Below are 23,214 nucleotides of genomic sequence, written 5' to 3' on the forward strand. Positions count from 1 at the left end.
AAGTTCTAACGCAGCAACATTGCAGGGGTCCGAACAAGCTCTGTCTGCCAGCAACCTTCTCAATCCTGGTACCCCTGGTGCCTTGATGTGGACACCCAGCCTGTCCCTTTCTCTCTCTCAATGTTACCTTCGGGAATTCTGACAACATTCTCCCTATATTTAAACAGACGTTTTGAAGCCAAGCGATCCTAGTTTCTAATTTCATCAATAATTAAAATCCTTGAGAATACTTAGGGGGCTCTTTTATAAAAAAAAATGGTGTGATAGAAACATATGATATCCATTTTAACAGCTGTTGTATTATTATTTGCTGAAAGGCTGGTTAATCAGAACAAGAGCCTTTTAATCCGAATGTGAGTGAATCTAAGAAACAAAAGAGATGAACGTAGGGGAAGGGGAGAAAAGGAAGAGAGAGAGAGAGGCAGACAAGTCATAAAAGAGTCCTAACTATAGAGAACAAACTGAGGGCTGCTGGAGGGAGTTGGGAGGGCACGTGTTGGGATAAGCTCCAGACGTTGTATGTAAGCGATGAATCACTAAATTCTACTCCTGAAACCAATGTTACTCTATGTGTTAACTAGAATCTAAACAAAAACTTGAAACAAACAAACAAAAAGACCGAACAACAACAACAACAACAACCCCGAATATGAGTTAGAAAGGGGAAACACCTACCTGGATAGAACTATTATGGAAAAAAGGCAGTTATAGCAAGGAAATGGGTACCTGGTGATTCACATGAGAAAACACTAAGGAAGAGAGCTGGATGTAAGACTTAACGACCGCGGATGTTTATTACATAGAATTTGCAGAGTAAATAAAGTGCACTGAGTTATAACAGTGAGTCGTAAATCTGATGATCCTGGAAGATTTGGACGATACTGTTTACCATGGAACCCAGGACGCAGGGGCTTGTTCTTGGCAGAAGAAGCTGTTGAACAACAGCATGGATTTCTACTGTGTGTCTAGAAATCTGGACCTGGAAATAGGGTCTCGGCGGGGCATAGAGGTAAGGATTGGAGAAAAGAAATGACAAAAGCAATACCCCAGGGGCATATTCTGCCGGCCACCTGATCAGGCAGAGGAAATGGGTAGTAAAGTTCTAACGCAGGGGCGCCTGGCTGGCTGGTTCAGTTGATAGAACGTGCAACTCTTGATCTTGGGGGCGTGAGTTCGAGCCCCACATGTGGGGAGCCTACTTTAAAAAAAAAAAAAGTTCTAATGCAGTATGTTACAGCCAGTGTAGCCGAAACTGCAAAATCCACAAAGCTCTGAAAAGCTCAGTTGGTAGCAAAACCTGGCTCGACGTGAAGCTTTTCACATTCTTTTGGTGGTGGTGGTGGTGCTCATTTCAGTAACTTTTAGTTAAGCAAAATACACACACATCAGAGAAGAAATTAGGAAAAACAAGTTAAGAGTAGAAAACGAAAATCATCCACTTATTAAAATTATCAAGGTTTTGGGGTGTCTCCTGCCAGACTTTTCGTTTTCTAGCTAACTACGTATCTATGTTTCCACCTGCTGCCTAGCATCCATTTATCTTTTAAACCTAAACATGTCACTCTAGCTGTATAAACATAACTCTTTCTACAAAGACTAAATTATACTATACGTATTATTCCGTTCAGTAGTAGATCACACACAACTTTTTGTAGAATTAACTCTACACTTCCCATTGTATTAAAGTGGCTACACTTGTAGGAATGTACCTGATTTATTAATCAGTCCCAATTTTATAACATTTAATTTTTTCAGAAAGGTCACTCTCGAAAGCAACCCTGTGATAAACATGCTAATAACTAGATCTATGCAAATAATTTAAATTATTTCTTTAGTGGAAGCTTCCAAATGCGAATACGTCAAGAATACTTGGATAAATTTGCCAAATAACTCTTTTAAAAAATTGTGTCAATATAATCACCCCACCAAGATGTTGGTGCACTAAATATTTAATATGTTGGTAATATGTAGTATACCAACATATTAAAATGCTCATTTTCCCCACGATCTCTCAACACCGAGTAACAAAGTTAAAAAATTTGCCAATTTTTAGGTAGAAATGGTGTTCACTCATTTTGATTTTAATATCTTTGATTCCTAGCTGTGATGGTTAATTTTTTGTGTTAACCTTACCGGCCACAGGGTGCACAGATTAAACATTATTTCTGCGTGTCTGGGGGGTATTTCTGGATGAGATAGCATTTGATCTGGTGGATTCAGTAAAGCAGTTTGCCCTCCCCAGTGTGGGTGGGCACCAGTCAGTCTGTTGAAAGCCTGAACAGAACAAAAGGTGCAGGAAGAAGGAAATTCACCCATTTTATTTCCTGCCTCACTGCTTGTGCTGGGACTTCTCAACTCACCTTCTCCAGCTCCTGGCCTGGGACTCACCATCGGCTCTGCTGGTTCTCAGGCCAAATCTCTGTGATAATTAGACTGGCTCCCTGGGTCTCCAGCTTGCAGACGGCAGATGGTGGGACTATTCAACCTCTCGTGAGCCAGTGTGCGTGTGTGTGTGTGTGTGTGTGTGTGTGTGTACAAATACATATTATACATATTTGTATGCATACATATTTGGTTTGTTTCTCTGGAGAACCCTAATGCACTTTCCCATGGATTAATCTGCCGATTGTACACGTAAGTAAACTTCTTTTGTTGAGGCAGAAACACGTGTAAAAAGTGTACAAGTCATCAGCACAGCTCAAGTGAATTATCTCAAAGTGAACACAGGCGTGTAAACCAGAACAGAGGTCAAGAAATAGAATTACTAACTCCCCAAACACTTCCTTTGTGTCACTTTCTGGTCCTTGTCCTCACCTGCCTCCCCAAAGGAGAGGGTACAATTTCTGAACCAGTTAGCTATTGTCACAAAAATGCAAAGAACAAACCATTCCAAAATACAGTGGGAGTATTCACATCATGAAAATTAGCAAATGCTATAAATTAGGGCTTCATTGTAGTGTTCTGTTGATTGTTTGGACTTAAGAAAGGGATGGAGAAAACGCTGATTAAGAGAGCAGGTTAAACATAGAGGCGCCTGGGTGGCTCATTTGGTTAAGCATCTGACTCTTGATTTCAGCTCAGGTCATGATCTCTCACAGTTGTGAGATCGCGCCCCACCTCGGACTCTGCACTGGGTGTGGAGCCTGCTTGAGATTCTCTCTCTCCTCCTTTTGCCCCTCTTACCACACTTGCTCATGCTCACGTTCTGTCTCTCTCTCAAAAAGAGAGAGAAAGAGAGAGAGAGAGCAGTTTGAACATAAAAGTATGTTGTGTCTATAGCCATTACATTGTGAAAAACACACAAAAAAACCTGAGGAAATATTCTTCCGGTATTCAAAACTATTATCCAGTTCAGTATAGAGGATGGTCAGTCATTGACAAGTGAGAGAAGTCTTGACAAAAATTTTTGTTTCCTTTTGTCTCGTTTTTTAATGTCAGTAAAACGATCAACTAACATTCATGATGAACTGATTTGTTCATCAGTTGGATCCACAGGCCGGCCACAGACACAAGGGTTCAGCCGAAAATCAACAAAATTGACCGAGAATCGATCGGAAATACAGAATTTCCAATAAGCATTATAGATTTTATTATTTGTGGATTGTGTCCTATATATCCTTTGTAATAGTAAAATTTATAATTAGTATAGAAATATGTAGATTTTTTCCCCAGAAAGATAGTTGTTAGACATTTACCAGTATGCCTCCGAATTCATCTACATGACATATTTTGCAAGGAGCAGTTCATTTATTTCCACTTGCTGCATGGTATTATACTGCCTGATTATTCTGCCCTGTTTTTATCCATTCTACTGTTGATTAATGTTTGGATGATTTCTGGTTTTAGATTTAACAAATAATGCTCTTGAAACATTCTTGTTTCAAGTAGACATCTGTACTCATTTCTATTATGTATTATATTAACTGCTTGTTGCTTGTACTATAAATTAGCACAAATTTAGTGCCTTAAAACAACAAAAGTTTATTATGTTACAATTCGGGAGATCAGAAGCCCAAAATGGGTTTCATTGGGCTAAAATCAAGGTTTGGGCAGGAATGCATTGCTTCTGGAGAGTCCAGGGGACAATCTGTCAGCCTCTTGCAGCTTCTAGATACCTCCCATGTTTCCTTGACCTATGGCCCCTTTCAGCCAGCAATCCAATCCCTGCTTCAATTGTCACAGCTCTTCCTCCAAATCTGACCCCCTGCTCCCTCCTGTAAGGACCCATGTATTAGACTGAGCCCATGTGGATAATCCAGGATAATCCCCCCATCTCACGATCCTCAATTTACTCACAGCTGCAAAGTCCCTGTTGCCATGTAAGGTAACCTAATCACCAGTATCGGAGATTAGGACTTGCACATCTTTGGAGGGGTGGCGAGGGGGGGGGGGTTCTTTATTCTGCTTGACACAGACCTATTCTAAAAGTGAAATTGCTATGTTAACTAACTAAAATTTAAATTAAAGGAAAGTAAATAAAAGTGAATTTGCTGCCCCGTAAAATATGCCTATATTCAGCCTTAGCTAATACTGCCCCGTCGTTTCCCCAAGTGGTCCCAATTTACCTTCTGGAAAAATAGCAGAGTATTTCAGTTACACTGCATTTTTGCTTGATAGGGTCAGTCTTCTTCATTTGGGTCATTCCAGTGGATTAGTATCAGAACCTTACTGTAGTTTTAACTTAGCATTTTCCTTATGACTAAAGCAGATTTTCATAGGCTTATCGACTCTTCGAATGTCCTCTACTGTGAAGTTCTTGGTTGAGTCCACTCTGCCCATTTTGATATTGGTTTGACATTGGGTTGTTTGATCTTTTATTTTCTTTTGCCGTCATCTCAAATACTTTTTATATGAAAATGGAACTCATTTAGTTCATCACTCTGTTCTCATTTCTTTTTTTTAACGCGAGTATAACTAACATAGAGTGTTGGGGCGCCTGGGTGGCTCAGTCGGTTGAGCGTCCGACTTCGGCTCAGGTCATGAGCTCATGGTTTGTGAGTTTGGGCCCCGCGTCCGGCGCTGTGCCGACAGCTTGGACCCTGGAGCCTGCTTCGGATTCTGTGTCTCCCTCTCTCTCTGCCCCTCCCCCACAATGCTCTGTCTCTCTCTGCCTCTCAAAAATAAAGAAAACTAATAAAAAATTTTTAAAAGTAATTAACATATAGTGTTATATTAGTTTTAGATATACAGCACAATGATGCAACACTCCTACACATCACCCAGTGCCCATCACGATGTGTGTTCTTAATCCCCTTCGCCTGTTTCACCCATCCCCCTACTCGCCTTTTCTTTTTGATGTATTGGAATTTTTAGAAAGTGTGTATTCTGGAATCGAGACTTTTCTCCTTATGATTATTACAAACATTTTCTCCCACTCTGTGTCTTTCTTTTTTTATTCCCTTTACCATGTTATTTGAAGAACAGAAGTTCCAATTTTAATGTGATATACTTTATCTCTTTGTTCATGGGTAATGTTTTTTGGGTTCTGTTTAAGAAATTCTTTTGCCTAGGGGCGCCTGGGTGGCTCAGTCGGTTAAGGAGCCGACTTCGGCTCAGGTCATGATCTCATGGTCCGTGATTTTGAGCCCCGCGTCGGGCTCTGTGCTGACAGCTCAGAGCCTGAAGCCTGTTTCAGATTCTGTGTCTCCCTCTCTCTGACCCTCCCCTGTTCATGCTCTGTCTCTCTCTGTCTCAAAAATAAATAAACGTTAGGGGCGCCTGGGTGGCGCAGTCGGTTAAGCGTCCGACTTCAGCCAGGTCACGATCTCGCGGTCCATGAGTTCGAGCCCCGCGTCAGGCTCTGGGCTGATGGCTCGGAGCCTGGAGCCTGTTTCCGATTCTGTGTCTCCCTCTCTCTCTGCCCCTCCCCCGTTCATGCTCTGTCTCTCTCTGTCCCAAAAATAAAAAAAAAATAAAAAAAAATAAGTTGAAAAAAAAATAAATAAACGTTAAAAAAAAATTTTAAAAAGAAATTCTTTTGCCTACTTTGCCCACTCAGCGTCTTGAAGTTGTTTTCCCACATTATCTTCTAGAAGCCTTATATTTGGTGTGTGGTGTGAGTACCCCCCCCCCCCTTTGGATATGCAATTGATTCAGCATCATTTATTGACAACAGCATTCCTGGGGCACCTGGGTGGCTCAGTTGGTTAAGCGTCTGACTTCGGCTCAGGTCATGATCTTGTGGTTCTTGAGTTTGAGCCCCGCATCGGGCTGTCTGCTGTTACAGAGCCCCCTTCGCGTCCTCTGTCTCCCTCTCTCTGCCCCTCCCCTGCTCTCCCTCTCTTTCAAAAATAAACAAACATTAAAAGAAAAAAGATAAAAAGCATTCTTTCCCTTCATCTTTGCATTATTGTGAGTGTGTTTATTTTTAACTGAGTACTGGACTTTGAGCATAAAAATTCTGAGGGATAATTTGAGGCTTTGAATGATTTAATCTTTTTCCAGGAAGGATTAGTTTTTATGCTGCAGACAGATCAGGGCAGATTATCCCAATCCAATCAAGGGTGGAGCTGATTGGAAGCGAGACCTTCACTCTTGGGAAAGCAGGTATATTTCCAGGTTTCCCTTCCTTCTGTGGTATAGCCTCTGGGGTCCCAAATGCATCCCCTGGTGGTGTACCAGGGACTCTCCTTTTTGGTGGGTCATAATATTTGTCTCTCCGGCCCCATGGAAGCACTGGAAACTTTGCTCAGTTTCTCAGCCTTTTCGCTGCTTTTTCCTTTAGCCTCCCAGCCTCCTAGCTGTGAGTTTAGAACTAACAAAGGACTCCAGAAGAAAAGATGGGTCAAGGTCAACTCGCTCAAAATGACACGGTAGCCCTCCAGCCAAAACAGAGGTTTATGGTGGTCAGGTGATGATTGGAGCCTAACTGTGAGCCCATTCTGTGCCTACTTCTCCAGTTCCTGAATACTTGGCAACAAGGGACATTGTAGTAGGAAATGCTAAGCAGAAATCCCTGGAATTTCCCCTCCTTACCACAATAGTAAGCTAGAAGCAATACTGTACTCCTGGTGGATTACAGAGATTACTACCACCGTCGAAGGCTTGAAAGGGGAGCGATCGCTATCACACTTAACTCACCAATCTGGCCTGTGTAGAAGCCACGTGGACCCTCGAGAAGGACTGGGGATCATCCTAAACTAAATGAAGTGGTAAGACTCCACATGGAGCTGCCGAGCCCAGGGTGACATCATTACTGGAGCACATCAGCGTAACTCCGGGCACTTGGTCTGCCATTATTGGGCCAATGGTGTGACGTCACAGTGTTGTCTCGGGGCCACATCGGTTGCCCTGCTTTCTGCCATAATGTAGTCTGCGGGGATCCTCATCATCTTGACATTCCACAAAACATCACACAGGCCCACCACACTGATGACAGTATGCTGATTGGCTGAAGCGATCGATCCCAATTAGCTGGGTAAATTGGGCTGCTGCTATACAACAGAGGCACACAGGACTCTGTCTGGGAGCCAGGGGGCTTCACTGAATCTTCTCTTAGTACTACGTGGCCAACAGTAAAGATTAATGGAAAAGTACATAGCAACAACTACAACAACAACAACAAAAAGGCAAGACAACTGGGGCCCTTTAAGAATGAAGATCTGGGTCACTATACCAGGTAAAGGATCCTGAGAAGCTGAGGTGTTAGCAGGGCGGGCAAGAAAGACATGAAGTGGGCAGTGGAAGAAGATAGCCGAAGATAGCACAACCATGTGACCACTTCTAGAAATGAATTCTGTGGAAGCTTTGCGTATTTTTTCTGCGCTTGTTGTGTGCCTATGTTTTTTGGCATCTACCAGCCCTCTTCTTCTCTTGTATCCTTCCCATTTTAACTTTTTATACAAGCTGTTGGAAGTCAGCTTTATCATTTAGTCTTTAGGTAACAGAACGTTCCATGGGACGATGACTACATTTGAAGATTTAGCCAGCGATGGATACAAGAACTCTAGGGAGTCTGTGTCTTCTCTTGAGGGAAAGGTGAGAACTTCTCTTATAAGGAGGAATACCATATCTTCCTACCGAGAAACACTGAGTTGTTTTGGTTTTGTATGAAAGTCACGCGTGTGCAAAAGAGTGCACGAGGAAGCCAGGTAGTCCCAAGGCTGAGGCGGCCGGGTATCCACTTCTAGCCTCTCAGCTCCACATTCACCCTTCAGTACCTGCTCGGCAGTAATGGACACAGCTCTTGAAGCTTTCCTCTTTTTACGGTGGCTGTGATGTTAAGCTTTGTCGGTAGAGGGCACTGGAAGAAAGCCTTTCTCCTTAGTTCCAGTTGCTGGGTGTTGCTTTTGCGTGTTCCTCCCCCACTGCCCACCAAGGTGTTCGTGTGGAAACATCAGTGGCGCTCTGCCCCAGCCACATGCCCCGAGCATGAGCCCCTTGGAGACTTTGCTATTCTGGTTGGGTCCCAGGGACCATCTTTGTGTCCTTCCTGACACAGACACTGCACGACAGGCCTGGAGACTGCTATGGGGCCTCAATTCCCTCTGTGTGCTCACCTCCAGCCTTGGCTCACTTGCGCCCAGAGACCTGTTTTCTTCTTACCTGGGGACTGTGGGCTGGCTCCGGCCCAGGAGCCCAGCCGACTTCTCTGTCATCCGGGGACTGCAACCACACCTTCTCCAATGGGGAGGCCCCCTTCCATGTCTGCCTCTCCAAGGGGACTCTCCCTCAGCTCCTGGGGGACCCGCTTCCATTTTCTTCACATCATTGTAGTTACTTTCCTGGAATAGTTTAATAATCCTTTATATTAAATGCCCTGATTTTACATTTTATTCATTTTTGAGAGACCAAGAGAGGCGGAGCACAAGTGGGGGAGGGGCAGAGAGAGAAGGAGACACAGAATCCGAAGCAGGCTCCGGGCTCCGAGCTGTCAGCACAGAGCCCGACGCGGGGCTCAAAGTCACAGACCGCGAGATCATGACCTGAGCCGAAGTCGGACACTTAACCGACTGAGCCACCCAGATGCCCTTAAACGTCCTGATTTTAAATTACTAGGTGGTTTCTGTCTTGGTGATTGGACCCAAACCGGGTGATAATGAAGGGAAGCCCCAAAATATTAGCAGGCAGGTGGCCAACCAATCAATTAGTTCAGACTGGAACAGGAAGCCAGAGGCCTGTGGAAGGGATGTGGCTAGAACGGATAGATTTTCTCATCACACAGATAATGTAATTGAAAGGCTGTGGAGGGCATGGGAAAAATTGTCTACCCATACATAGAATCATAAGAATATTAAAATTTATTTGATGAGGTGGAAAATTTTTCCGTGAGGTTGTGGGAAAAGTGAGAACCTGAGCTACAGGTACCTCAAAGCCTAAGCGAAAATGAAAATCATGCAACTGTTTAACCCAGAATTAACAATTAATTATACAGGAGAGGAGGGGCCCCCGGGGGGGCTCAGCTGGTCCAGTGTCCAACTCGATCTCCACTTGGGTCATGATCTCATGGTTCATGAGACTGAGCCCTGTGTTGGGCTCTGCGATGACACTGTGGAGCCTGCTTGGGATTCTCTCTCTCTCTCTCTCTCTCTCTCTCTCTCCCCCTCTCTCTCTCCCTCTCTGCCCCTCCCCCGCTTGCTCTCTGTCTCAAAATAAATAAATAAACCTAAAAACATTATAGAGGAGAGGAAATACAGGCATAATATGCTACCTGGATGTGGAGTTAACAATATTTATGAAGTAGGGGGCGCGTGGGTGGCTCAGTCAGTTAAGCGTCCAACTTCGGCTCAGGTCATGATCTCGCGGTCTGTGAGTTCGAGCCCCGTGTTGGGCTCTGTGCCGACAGCTCGGAGCCTGGAGCCTGCTTCAGATTCTGTGTCTTCCTCTCTCTCTGCCCCACTCCTGCTCATGCTCTGTCGCTCCGTCTCTCAAAAATAAATAAACATTAAAAAAATTTTTTTTTTAAAAACCAGTATTTATGAAGTAATAATTACAATGATTCGATCCACACTGTGTTAAACCTGTGGTCGAAAGGGAGGGGGAAGGAAGCACAGGTGTCGATAAAGCTATATAAGAAGCTAAGTCTTCGGTCTAATATAAAAAACAGATTATACTTATAATTGATAAAAGAAATTTCGGTCTAAGCATAAAAAAACAGAAACATAAAGTTAAGCATCTTAACTTAAGCATAAAACAAATAAGAGCGGGTGCTCATCGTAGGCAGAGACTACCCCTAATCCTTTTCTGTTACAAACGATTCAGCGTTATTTGACATTTTAACGATGTGCGCATCTTACGCAAATTTATTTCAGAGGAAATATTGATTTGGGAGAACAGATGAGAACGTTCTTGGGTCACGAGACGGTAAAGAGGAGGCAATCTTACAGGTTTGAAAGGTCCCCCGATAGAATTCTAACAATGCATTTGCGATTGATCTTGGAAGAAAAGCGGGTGGTACCTAGCGAATAAACCCCCACCTGCAGAGAGCATAGCACTGAGCCAACAGTTCTGAAGACAGCATGCAAACAATGGAAACATGGCCGGTGCCACGCACAAAGGGAAAAGAACAGTCCAGACACGTGGGAGTAACAGCAGGAAGCAGGTCTCAGCGCGAGAGGGTTTGTTCAAGAGAATAAAATAGCTGAGGCAAACCCAAGGGACCTTTAAAGCTTGTTTCGTTGTATTTAATAACGTGGGCGTTGTAAGATCAATTCTTCAATAAGAGCTGCCATTCAAGAGGACATATGCCGAGAGATCACAGGAAACGTGAACTGGTGACAAGGACACAGAACACGACTCTCACCCCCCCCCCCCCCCCCCCCCCCCCCCCCCCCCCCCCCCGCTGTCGGTAAGAACCGGGCAAAGGGGCCCTTCCGTTTTGGAAAGGTTAAGTCTATGCGTCTGAAACTTTAACGGGCAGATCACCCGAGGTCCTGTTGACATGTGGATGTGTCTTCGGAAAGTCTGGGATGGAGTTGGAGATTCTGAATTTCTAACGCGTTCCCCGATGGTGCCACTCTCTTAATATCAAGAGTCTAAGCCACTCCGGGTCAGCCCTGCAACCAATCACTTAAAAAAAAACAAGCATGAGGCATTGACTGGGAAGGTCCAGAGCCTGGGAAACACACATGTAGGCGTCACACAGCGCTGGTTCCCGCCAAGTGCGGTGGGGAAGCTCCGACCGGATGTGCCCCGCCTCTCAAGAACCCAGTCTTGTCAGAAGAGGAGAGAAAGTTGAGACACTCCACCAAGAGTCTTTACAAACTCCTTCCCATCGAGGAAGACTACACAGATGAGAAAATCACCATCCCCCGCAGTGCTGTCAATGGTGATGGCTGCACGGGGTCAGCGAGAACCAGTCACTTAGAAGATTTTTCTTCTCCCTCGATGGCCTTGCTCGACAGGTAGGTCCGGAAAGGGCACCAGGAATTTGACGATTTCTCACGACATGCTTATGGGCTGTGCAAAGAAATATGGATTATATGCTGTTTATAATTAAGTGGAGAAGTCACTGGTTTAATAACCATACCCGAGTGTATTGATTCATTGACGGATGTCCGCTTCAAGGGAGGTTTTAAAGGAGCTGTGGGCACAGCTCTTTCATGTTCAACAGCATCCGTCACGATCGGTGTGAAACGGGATGTAAAAGGTGTACAGAGGGACTCCCCTGCAAAGTCACAGAAAGACCGACCCACACAGACTTAGGCAAAAAAGGAATGTCGTTAATTTTCTCAGTTTTTTTTTTATTATGGTGAGATGCACGTAATGAAGAACTTACTATCTTAACCATTTCTAAGTGTACCCCTTCCACGGTATTTCATACGTTCGTAAGGTTGTGCTGCCGTCGCACCGTCTCCAGAACTCTTTGCATCTGGTAAGACTGAAACTCCATGCTCCTGAAACACTAATTCCCCATTCCTTCCTCTCCCCGAAGACCCTGGAAAGCACCACTTTCTGTTCTATCTTTATGATTTTGACTACTCTAAGGATAAGTGGAATCACACAATATTTGGTTTTTCGTGACTGGCTTATTTCCCTCAGCATAATGTCCTCAAGGTTCATCCATGTTTGTTTGTTTGTTTTTTAAGTTTATTTATTTATTTTGAGAGAGAAGAGGGAGACAGAGAGAGCACGCACAAGCAGGGGACGGGTGGAGAGAGAGAGAGAGGGAGAGAGAGAATCCCAAGCAGGCTCTGCACTGTCGGTGCGGAGCCCGATACGGGGCTTGAAATCACAAACCCGTGAGATCGTGACCTGAGCCAAAACCAAGAGTCGGATGCTTAACCGACGAAGGCACCCAGGCGCCCCGAGATTCATCCATGTTGTTAGCCTGTGTCCGAATTTCCTTCCTTCTCAAGGCTGAACAAGATTCCGTTAGGCGTAATAGACCACATTTCGCTTGTCCGTTCACCCATCAGTGGACACTTGGATTGCTTCTGGTAGAGCGGGCAGTTCGACGTGAACTGGAGAGAATGGCGGTGATAAATATGTGACACATGAGGAGCCTGAGGGCACAGCATCCTGACTTTGTGGCTTTTAAGCATCTTGGCCTTATGGCTTCCCACACCCCGGGGCTAACAGACCAAGAGCCACAGAGGCGGAACACAGATGTGCCCTCCTCTTCAACCGCTACCTCAGGGTAACCTATAGCTTCATTAGAATGTAGTTTCATTGTGGTTTCAACCTCCCCTTCCCCACCTCTGCAGCACTGGGTAAGATGGGGTTCCAGCAAGAACCTTGTGGGGCCAAGCTCCCCACCTCCCAACCAGTAGGAGGTGTCCCTTTGATGACCAGAAACAACCTCAGTGGGAGACCGCCCTAGCTATGACCCATAACCTATGTGAACATGAAAAGAAAAGACATCCGTGGGGTGCCTGGGTGGCTCAATCGGTTAAGCATCCGACTTCGGCTCAGGTCATGATCTCGCGGTTCGTGGGTTCGAGCCCCACGTCGGGCTCTGTGCTGCCAGCTGGGAGCCTGGAGCCTGATTCGGATTCTGTGTCTCCCTCTCTCTCTGCCCCTCCCCTGCTCATGCTCTGTCTCTCTCTGTCTCAAAAATAAATAAATTAATTTTAAAAACATTAAAAAAAAAAAAAAGAAAAGTAAGACATCCCTAAACCCGGTGCAGTGGCCACTTCTGAACCTGCCCACTCTCCCACCTTGGGAGTGTACCGTCCTTAATAAACTGCTTTGTGCTCACTACCTTCCTCCTGGTCATCTTTGCTCCAGCACAGATCCTCATGGAACTCTCTCGAGGGGAATCCAAGGACAGAGGCCGCCATCAGCACAACACAGCCTCTCCTACCGGTAACACCTCCACCTTTGGCTCTTGTGATTCATGCCGCTACGAACACGGGTGTACAAATACCTCTTTGAGACCCTGCTTTCAATTCTTTTGCGCGTCTACCCAGAATCGTAATTGCTAGATCGCATGGTGTTTCTAATTTTAATTTTGGGGGGGTAAATACCACTCTGTATGGCCATGGTATACCCAGTGACTACACCCAGTGGAACCTAATAACGTGGTTAACTGTGGAAATCAGATTCTCTCCCTCCCCCGGGGCCTTCTGGCTTTTCTTATCGATTTTACTTCCTGCTTTTGATTTTTCTTTTCTTGTTGTAGGCTGTCTCTGTGCTGAGGACCAGCCTGAAATGTAAACTTCGGGTCTTCTCAGAGATCATTTCCAAGCCTTTCCCTGGGCAAGTACAATCACTTTCTGATTTTCCCCGTGTATGTAGTTGCTTCTGAATGTTCCAGTCTTTAACATCTGGCTCCCAAAAGGAGAAATAGAGAAAAATGAAGGGAAGGGTAGTAACAGCACTAGCTTTTTAAATCTCCAAGAAGTCACTTGAGCCAGATAGGGTCCCAGGGGGATCACTTGCCGTAGTGAGGACAGGTACAAAGCAATGACTGCCTGCTTCTTTGTCTGCACATCTGTGATCAGAAGCAGCAACCAGCAACCTGATATTTGGAGTACTGGGTCCTTTTTGTCGCCCCCCCCCCCCCCGGCTCCCACAGGCTCTGGACAGGTGGCTCCAGAAACACACACGTGACTGCCTTCCGCAGGGTGGAGGTGGGGGATGGGTAACGCTCCGGTGAAATTAACTGCAATTTACCATTCACGGCTTCCGCGGGAAGTTGCGATCTTTCAGTAGTCTGCAGAGTTCCAAAAGAGGTATAATCTGGCAAATTCTGCCAGTGCAATTGTCTTGACGGGAAGACAGATGTCTGGTGCTTTTTACTCCGACACCTTCCCAGACTCCACCCTATTTGGCTTATTACTAATGATTATTATTATTTCCAACGTGATAAGTGTGCTCTTTAATCCCCATCACCTATTTTACCCATCCCTCCCCCCCCCCACCCCCATAATCATCAGTTTGTGCTCTGTAGTTAAGAGTCTGTTTCTTGGTTTCTCTGTCTCTCTCTCTTTTCCCCCTTCGGTCATTTGTTTGTTTCTTAAATTCCACACATGAGTGAAATCATATGATATTTGTCTTCCTCTGACTGACTTATTTAGCTCAGCCTTATGCTCTCTAGCTACATCCCTGTTGCTGCACATGCCAAGATTACATTCTCTTTTATGGCTGAGTAACATTCCATTGTATATGTGTGAGTGTGTATATATAAGTAAATACACACACATACTTGATGAAGTTTGGAAGTATCGGGTTCGAGAGCAAACGGCTAAGAAAGAATTCTCGAGATGTTTTTGCTGCAAAAAGGTGATTTTATTACAGCACGGGGACCGAACCCGTGGGCAGAAAGAGCTGCCCTGGAATTGTGAGGAATGACTGACTATTCTTTTAAGTTTGTGGAGGGAGTGGGGACAGAGGGTAAAGGTCTAAGGAATTTTGAAGCAAGGCTTTTAGGACCTTGAGGGGCGAGCTGTTATTAAGATAAGGTGACTCGGGGTGCTGGGTGGCTCAGTCGGTTGAACGTCTGACTTCAGCTCGGGTCATGATCTCATAGCTTGTGAGTTCGAGCCCCGCGTCGGGCTCTGTGCTGACGGCTCGGAGCCTGGAGCCTGTTTCAGATTCTGTGTCTTCCTCTCTCTCTGCCCCTCCCCTACCCACGCTCTGTCTCTCTCTCTCTATCAAAAATAAATAAACATTTAAAACAATGTTTAAAAGATAAGGTTACTCTTAGCCTTTAATAAAATATAGATATCAAGGCACGAAGGCAGCCGTGAGTTGCTTGCGGAAGGTCACGCTCTGCCTGTTTCAGGTGCCTGTGGGCTGCAAGCTGGAAGGACATTTCATTTAAGCTACATTTCTCTTGCCTTTGCTTTCCTCATCAATACATACCACTTCTTTATCCGTTCATCAGTCAGTGGACACTTGGGCTGCTTCCATAGTTTGGCTGTTGTAAATAACGCTGCCATAAACATAGGGGTGCACATATCGCTTCGAATCAGTGTTTCTGTATTTTGGGGGTAAATACCCAGTAGTGCAATTGCTGGATGGTAAGGTAGTTCTACTTTTTAACTCTTTGGGAAACCTCCATACCCTTTTCCACAGCGGCTGCACCAGTTTGCATTCCCGCCAACGGTGCACGAGGGTTCCTTTTTGTCTACACCCTCGCCAACCCTTGTTGTATCTTGTGGTTTTTATTTTGGCCATTCAGACAGCTGTGAGGTGACATTGGCCTTGTTAATTTTAAAGTCCGGAGCTAGGGGAGGTTCTAGGAAGCTTGGGAAGTCCGACTGGTTCTCGCACGGGCCCCAGCTCTCTGCAAATAAACAGAGCACGGAGTGAACGATATGGGCGTTGGGAAAGAAGGATGTGTAGGCACAATCGGGGTATAAAAGAAAGAGAAATCAGATCCACTTGGCGAGAAGTTCAGGAAAAAGTTTTTTCTATGAAAAAATTGTACAAGAGTCTTGACTGAGTCTTGCAACATGGATATACAATCTTCAAGAAGCCAGAGGGCCCAGCAGAGTAAGAACGACTTAAAACTCAGACAGGGGCGCCTTGGTGGCTCAGTCGGCTAAGCGTCCGATTTCAGCTCAGGTTGCGATTCGGCGGTTCCCGAGTTCGAGCCCCGCGTCCGGCTCTGTGCTGACAGCTCAGAACCTGGAGCCTGCTTTGGAATCTGTGTCTCTTTCCCTCCCTGCCCCTCTCCCCCTCTCAAAAATAAATAAACATTAAAAAAAAAAAAAGCTCAGAGGCAGTCCTCATGCTTTTACCCATAGAGTCCTCCAGGGTTCTGTGAAATATTTGTAAAACATATAGAGTGTCAGCGGGATGTCTGACACCTAGTAAACACTCCGTAGATGTAAGTTGAGGCTGCTGTCGCTTTTGGCTTGCCATTATTGTGGTTACCTCCGATCCCCTTGAAACACGCCTCTGCTCCAGCCAGCTCAGCCTTCCTATCTCGCTAGTGGCCTGGCGGATAGCGACCCCCTACCTTCTACCTTATCATCCTCTATCACATAAGACTCTGAGACACGTATTCTCCTCCGCGCCCGTCACATAAAACCCAACTCTACCTCCCACACCCCCGTCAAGGTCAGATGAAACCAAGGTGCGTAAAGCTGCTCACCCGGCAGAAAACCTTCTTCCGAGAGATCTGTCTACTTCAAAAATCACATAGGATTACTTCTCGGGGGTCAGATGTCTCATACATGCTGTGGTCTGGGGGCACTTTCTTTCGGGCAAGGAGGTAATGCTCACAAAATGGGCCTCTTGTTCTCAGGCCCAAGGCGTTCAAGAACCTTGAAAGTGTTCTGGCTCAGCCCCGGGTGATGCACGGCTCACTCTCGTGTCCCTCCTTTTCTTCCTACTTCCGTGAGGACATCTGTGCCCGTTCCCCTCTGGGAGTTGTTATTCATAGCTCTAATGTGGCTGATTGTTTCTCTGTCCGGAGATTTGAAATACACAAAACATCCATACCTTAGATGTTTACCCTCTGGGGAGAAACTGTCTGCCATGTAACCTTAGGTGAGTCCGGTGGTCCCAAACCCCAGACAGGGAGGGAAGACCCAGGCTTGAAGTGGGTTTGCTTCGTGCTCTGGGGGAGAAGAGGTTGGGCCGTAGAGTTTTGCAAACAACGTTCTAGGGTCTTGGCTTAGGATACTGGGATTATCTATCTGAAATCTACATTTATCCGTGGGCACACACAAAATAAGTTTAGAGTGCCAACGTAGCTGGAAATCTCAGCTCCATGTTAAGGAGCCAACCTTAACTTCCATCCCAAAAGGTGAGGTGGTGATAGAATCCAAGCTTACTTACCCCAGCAGACTAGTTGCACCTCTCTGTCTCTCTGTCTCTGTCTGTGTGTGTCTCTCTCTCACACACACGCCCCTCTAGACATAGCCTTCATTTCCTTTCAGCCTATGGTTATTTTTCAATTTAACATTGATAGTGGTCCTCTGAGACAGTAACTTGACTTATCTCCAAAGAACCCCAAAGGACAGATGGAAAATAAAGATCGATAACACACCCAGATAGGCTCATATTCTCTAAAAGCAGAAAAGTGATGGGTTTCGTCTGTAGCCACATGAGTGGCAGGAACGTGTCCACACCCTGACTTGCCTGTTGCCCCGTTTCCAGTCCCTTCTCTCACAGGGACTGAATGTGAATTTTTGGTGCATGAAATTCACTGAGCTTATCTTTACTCATCTGATAAGTCTTTAAGCTTGCAAATGAAAAATCATCGCTTCCCAGTGAAATTATAGTTCCATAAGAAGCCCTTATTCATTTTTAGAATTTTGATATTTTGGAATTTGTGGGCTATGTTTTTCTTTACCGACGGTAATCCAAAAATAGCTACGCACGTTCTAAACAGAGCAGGTATTCGTGGATGCTTATTACTGAGGATGACTGCAGTTGTGTTTCTGGAGCACAGTGGGAAGGGTTGGAAACTTCCCTGGCCCGAAGAAAGACACACGGGACCTTGAGAGAACAAAGAAGAAATGTGTTTCTCTCCTGTATTCTCTAAATAGTAGAGGGCACCATCATTCACCCAGTTACCAAAGCCAGACAGCCAGAAATCACAATAGTTGCTGAGCGAATCCCTGATTCGTCTCTATTCACGCCACAGGCACTGAATCACTGGCGTTCATTGATTCTACCATTGCATAATGGTCCAGTTCACCCCTCTGTTATATCTCTTGCCCCTACCTCTTGGAGTTAGGCTCTTTCCCCTCTCTCTCTTGAAGACAAGGGCAGTCAACCTTCTTGAGCATTGTCTGTGTACCAAGCACTGTGGTCGGTGCAAGGCATACAAAAAAATAAGAAGAAGAAGACATGAATTTATGCATTCAAAGGAAAAGAAAAAAGTACTGAAAACATTACTCAGGTATTTAGTATGTGCCAGGTGCCATGTTAGATGCCAGGGGTGGAGGGAGTGAGGGGACAAGCGCCACAACATTTCTCTCCTCTTTTTAAGAACAATAAACCCTCCTCCCCAAAGCAGGCAGACAAACCTGCAAAACCCAGCCTCAACTCGCTTGGGCTCACAGAATCTGGGGAAAGTCTCAGCAGGCAAAAAGCAAGAAAGGTAGGTTGTATCCAAGCCTCAGGAATGCAAATACCCCGCACAAGATTCTCCACCTCCTTTCTCTACGTGTTGGCTTCATTTGGAAGCCTCCACGTGGCAGCCGCATTCTCTAGAGTCTCATCGTCTACGCCCCTCTACCCCAGAAAGCATCCTTCCTTAGGTGACCCGGTTTGTGGCTTGGAGTAGGTCTCTAACTGGCCTCGCTTGCCCTGAATGCCCACCCCCGGCAAATGAACTGTGACCCGGGGGGCAAGGGCAGAGGAGCACGGCAGTTCCTGGACAGCCACACACGGGGGTGGGCGGGGGGCCAGCTCCTAGCAGAAGAGGAGGGGGACGTGGTGGACACAGACGTCCGTCACACTGGGGACCCAGAGGGCTATAATGCCGTATGGTGGGTGCAATGGGATGGGTGTTCCAGGACACCAGGGGGTAACGAACGAAGGAAAACCCCGGGGTGGTGAGGTCTGAACAAAGACCCGAGCTGACATTTTTGCAGAACGTCCATGTGGAGATCAGGGAAGGTTTGGGCTCAAGATAAGGACCTGGAGTCATCAAAGCCGACGTCCTCAGATATTAGCTGACTCTGGGGGGTAATGAAATTAGCAAGAGGGCAAAGGAAGCAGGGAGGAGATAACTACCTGTCAGTCTAGTGTTGGGAGAGCCCAGACCTAATTTCCATATGAAACCCTGTAAAAGTGCTTCCTCATTATTACTTTTCAGAGAAAGCAGAACTTTGACATTTTAGTGGCTAATAACCATTCCCGGAGTTCTCCTTGAATCCCTTTATTCAATAAAGTAGGCGATTCAACTGGAAAAAAAAATTGCACTTTTATGAAGCTCGGTGAAGTTATTTTTATTTTTGGATGAAAAAAAGAAATCTCAGCCTTAAGCCAGAATCTAGGCTGAAGGAGGTGACTCCCATGGTCCACTGGAACCCAGGAACGGGGGGGGGGGGGGGCTGTGGGGCGTGGGCGCAAGGGCCTGGGGGGGTGATGACGTTATCGGCAACGGAGTGTGAAATAACCCGAGGTCCAGCCAAGACCCTCTCTCGAGACACAGTGAAGGGCTGTGGAAAAGCTAATCGAAGGAGGATTTAAAAAAAACGGTGGAGGCATAGGAGTGTGGGAGGGACAGGGTGTGTTAGTCACACTTCTTTTGTGCTCCCCTGAGACCGTGTGGCTCTGCTGAGGAATGGAAATACACTGAGGGGGGCGCCCAGTGGCTCAGTCGGTTAAGCTTCGACTTTGGCTCGGGTCATGATCGCGCAGTTCATGAGTTCGAGCCCCGCGTTGGGCTCTGTGCTGACAGCTCGGAGCCTGGAGCCTGCTTCAGATCCTGTGTTTCCCTCTCTCTCTGCCCCTCTCCCACTCATGCTCTCTCTCTCAAAAATAAAATAAACATTGAAAGAAAGAAATGGAAATAAGCTGAGCTGACTGATAGTAATCACTACTGTGCAAACCATACATTCCCAAGGGTCTCTCTCCAGGTAATAAATGCTTCCCCACCCGGAAACGGGGGAGCCTTGTGGATTACCTCGGGAAATATCCTGGGCTTCGGTATAAGGGGAATTATGACTGGTGTTTCAGAGGTTATATCCCAAAGGGCGAACCTTGGTTCCCTCAGATGGAAACCCTTCCCAGAGGACCCAGGATTTACTAGAAAACAGCCTCAGGTGGAGGGACAAATTTCCTGTCGTCACATCCACAACTCTGTCCCTGGTCGCCTTGAAGCAGCACGTACATTCGCTAACCAATGCCACGTTCCAGCCGAGAACACCCATCAGGCTGGGCGTAGCCAGCGAGCGGTATTTGGTGGTCAATTTTCTCAGCGTTCTCCTGGAGGTAAACTTCCTATTTTCCAGACTGATGGGCTGCAGGCTGTCACTCTAAAGAGACGTGACAACTTGTCGCAGGCAAGTCTGGCATGTTCAGCAACCCACAGTGACAGGATGGTTTGCACTCAGACGCTGGGCAGACGTTTTGCTCATAACTGAGCGCCGTGGGGCGCTCGCTCCGAGAAGGTCCCCTCCCCAGGGGACAGCAGGGAGCAGCAGCCTTGCCCCTCCCCTGGCTGGTTACTAAGGGCTTCTGGAAAGACCTAGTGAAGGTCTGGCATCCGGATCCTTTGAGATGCCTTAGACTTTTCCTACATATGTGGTTGTGAGAACAGAAAATTGAGGGGGACCATGTGTGGCTTCTATTGGGAGCTTGAAGTCCACCGCAGAAAAAGGACAAAGTGTTTCTGAGGAACATTCTCACCCTCCCTTCACCCCTCTAATTTCAATATGCAGAAGGTGAAGGACAGAGAAGTCCAGGTGTCGCACAGTGGGTGTCAAGGGAACAGTCAGAGAGAGCAATGGCCCCGACTGGGGGCTGGTGGGCAGGGGCTGGGTACTCTTGAACTTCGGCAGAGGCCCGGGCACCCACTGATTTCTGAGATGCGCCAGCCCGTCGGTGACCTGGGAAACCAAGAGGCACGTGGGCCGTAGGGGAGACAACATCAGGCACGTTACACCTTGCAGCCCGAGGGCCACATCCTTCTCTTCTCCTCAGCCATCGTTCTCTGCCATGGGGAGGGCTGCGTGTGGAAGGGACACTGGCAGGCCAAGCTACGATCCAATCACTTCACACATGGTGACCAAAGAATGTGCCAAGAAACGTGCCAGGCAGTGGAATGTCCTGGTGGCCATTCCCGTGGAAATTACGTGTCAGTGGGGCGATTTGCTTCCAAACCCCAAATAAATAAGTACATTAAATAATCATGAATCACAGTAGGTCATGAAGGAAATAAACAAGGTGTGGTGGAGAATAATAGGGGAGGGGTGTCTCTTAGAGATCTCCAAAGGGTTGTGGAGACAGAATGAGAGGGAGCACACTGTGCAAGAGAGAAGGGGGAGGGGAGGGGAGAGGGAAGGAGAGAGCAGCAGGTGCAGGTGAGAGGAGAGTGGGAACAGAGCCCTTGGTGAGGTCGCAGAGAAGAAAGCAGTGACTGATGGAGAGGGAGCTGGGGTAGGAGTGGCTAAGATGATGCTGGATAGACGGGGGCCGGGTCGTGCAGGACCTTGGAGCCAGGGTGAGAAGTTTGGGTTTCATTGTAAAGGCAGTGGGATGCTGCTGAAAGGGGGTCAGGCTGGAGAGAAACTCCGTATGGTGCATGAAACAGAACGTAAGAAAAAAACCAGGGAGATGGCAAGGGCTGGTGTAACAATGGCTTCGTGTTGATATCTCAATGACTTGAGACGCTGCTCACTTCTTCCGGTTCCTGGTGCCTACTTTATTCTTTGCACCGGTGGCTCTCAACCCTGGCTGATTAGAATCGGTTGCTGGAGCTCTGAAACATTTACTGATTTTGCCCACCCTTTACCAATTAGGTCGGAGTCCCCATCACGGTGGGCAGATAAAGGAAGAACCGGAATAAAACACCGTGACTTAGGGAAGACAAAGGTTTAGCATCCATGAACTAGACACGCGCCTTCTCTTTAGAGTCAGTAAGAACGGGGTTTTTAAAACCTAATAGATGAGGCCAGGAGATCTTTCATAAGGAAGAAACAGATATGGCCAGCAAGGTTCAAAAGACACTCAATTCCTCCAGCGATTAGGGAAATGCAAAACGAAATGGCAATACGGGGCTGTTTTTCACCCCCAAGATGGATTTTTAGAAGGAAAAGGAACACAATGGGTAAGGAGGCATGGGAACTGGTGTGTTTAGATCCTGTGGAGGCATAAATTGGTCCAGCACTTTTATTTTATTTTTTAATATTTATTTATTTATTTAATGTGTGTGTGTGTGTGTGTGTGTGTGTGTGAGAGAGAGAGAGAGAGAGAGAGAGAGAGAGAGAGAGAATCCCAAGCAGGCTCCAAACTGTCAGTGTGGAGCCTGACGTGGGGCTCGAACCCACGAACTGGGAGATCAGGAGCCAAAATCAAGAGTCGACGCTTAACCGGCTAAGCCACCCAGGCGCCCCAGTTCAGCACTTTTGAAAGAGTTGGCAATACTCATTTAATGACAGAGAGCATATGCCCACCAATCTAATCTAGTCATTGCCCTCTGGGTCTCTCCTCTACAGAAATACGTGTGTGTGCACTTAGAGGTACGCGGAAACTGCGGCATAGCAGGTGTTTTTTCTGAAGGAACCCCCACATCCCCATTAAGAGAGAAATGGCACAATGACTTAGGGAATAAAAAAAAACTGCTCGTTTTGTTTGAAAAAGGAGATGTTGATGTAAAGATACTGGCAGAGAAGCATGTCTCGGATATTCTTCCGTGAAAAAAGCGAGCTAGAGAATATTACGTACAGTGGGAGCCCTTTGTGTGATCCCGTTATATTCGTGTGTGTGTGTCCTCGGCGCCTGGGGGCCCCAGTCAGTTAAGCATCTGACTTCAGCTCAGGGTGTGATCTCATGGTTTGTGAGCTCGAGCCCCGAGTCAGGCTCTGTGCTGACAGCTTGGAGCCTGGAGCCTGCTTTGGATTCTGTGTCTCCCTCTCTCTCTCTGCCCCTCCCACATTCTCATTCTGTCTCTCTCAAAAATAAATAAACATCAAAAAAAATTTTTTTAAAAAGAATTAAAAAAAAAAAAAAAAAGAAGCAAGAGCCGGCACGAACTTTCCCGCCATCTGAAAAGAGCAGAAGGTAAGGGTTTGGAAGCAGAGGAAAACCTGATACTGCCCCAGGGATAGCAAACATCAGCAAGGATGGATCCCCATGGGCCCTGCGGGGCTCGACCCAGGGAGTGGGTACCTCAGTGTGCCAAAGATGCCAGTGCTCCTGAGA

The sequence above is a fragment of the Panthera tigris genome, chromosome D2 (genome assembly GCF_018350195.1).
Source record: "Panthera tigris isolate Pti1 chromosome D2, P.tigris_Pti1_mat1.1, whole genome shotgun sequence".
Lineage (NCBI taxonomy): Eukaryota > Metazoa > Chordata > Mammalia > Carnivora > Felidae > Panthera > Panthera tigris.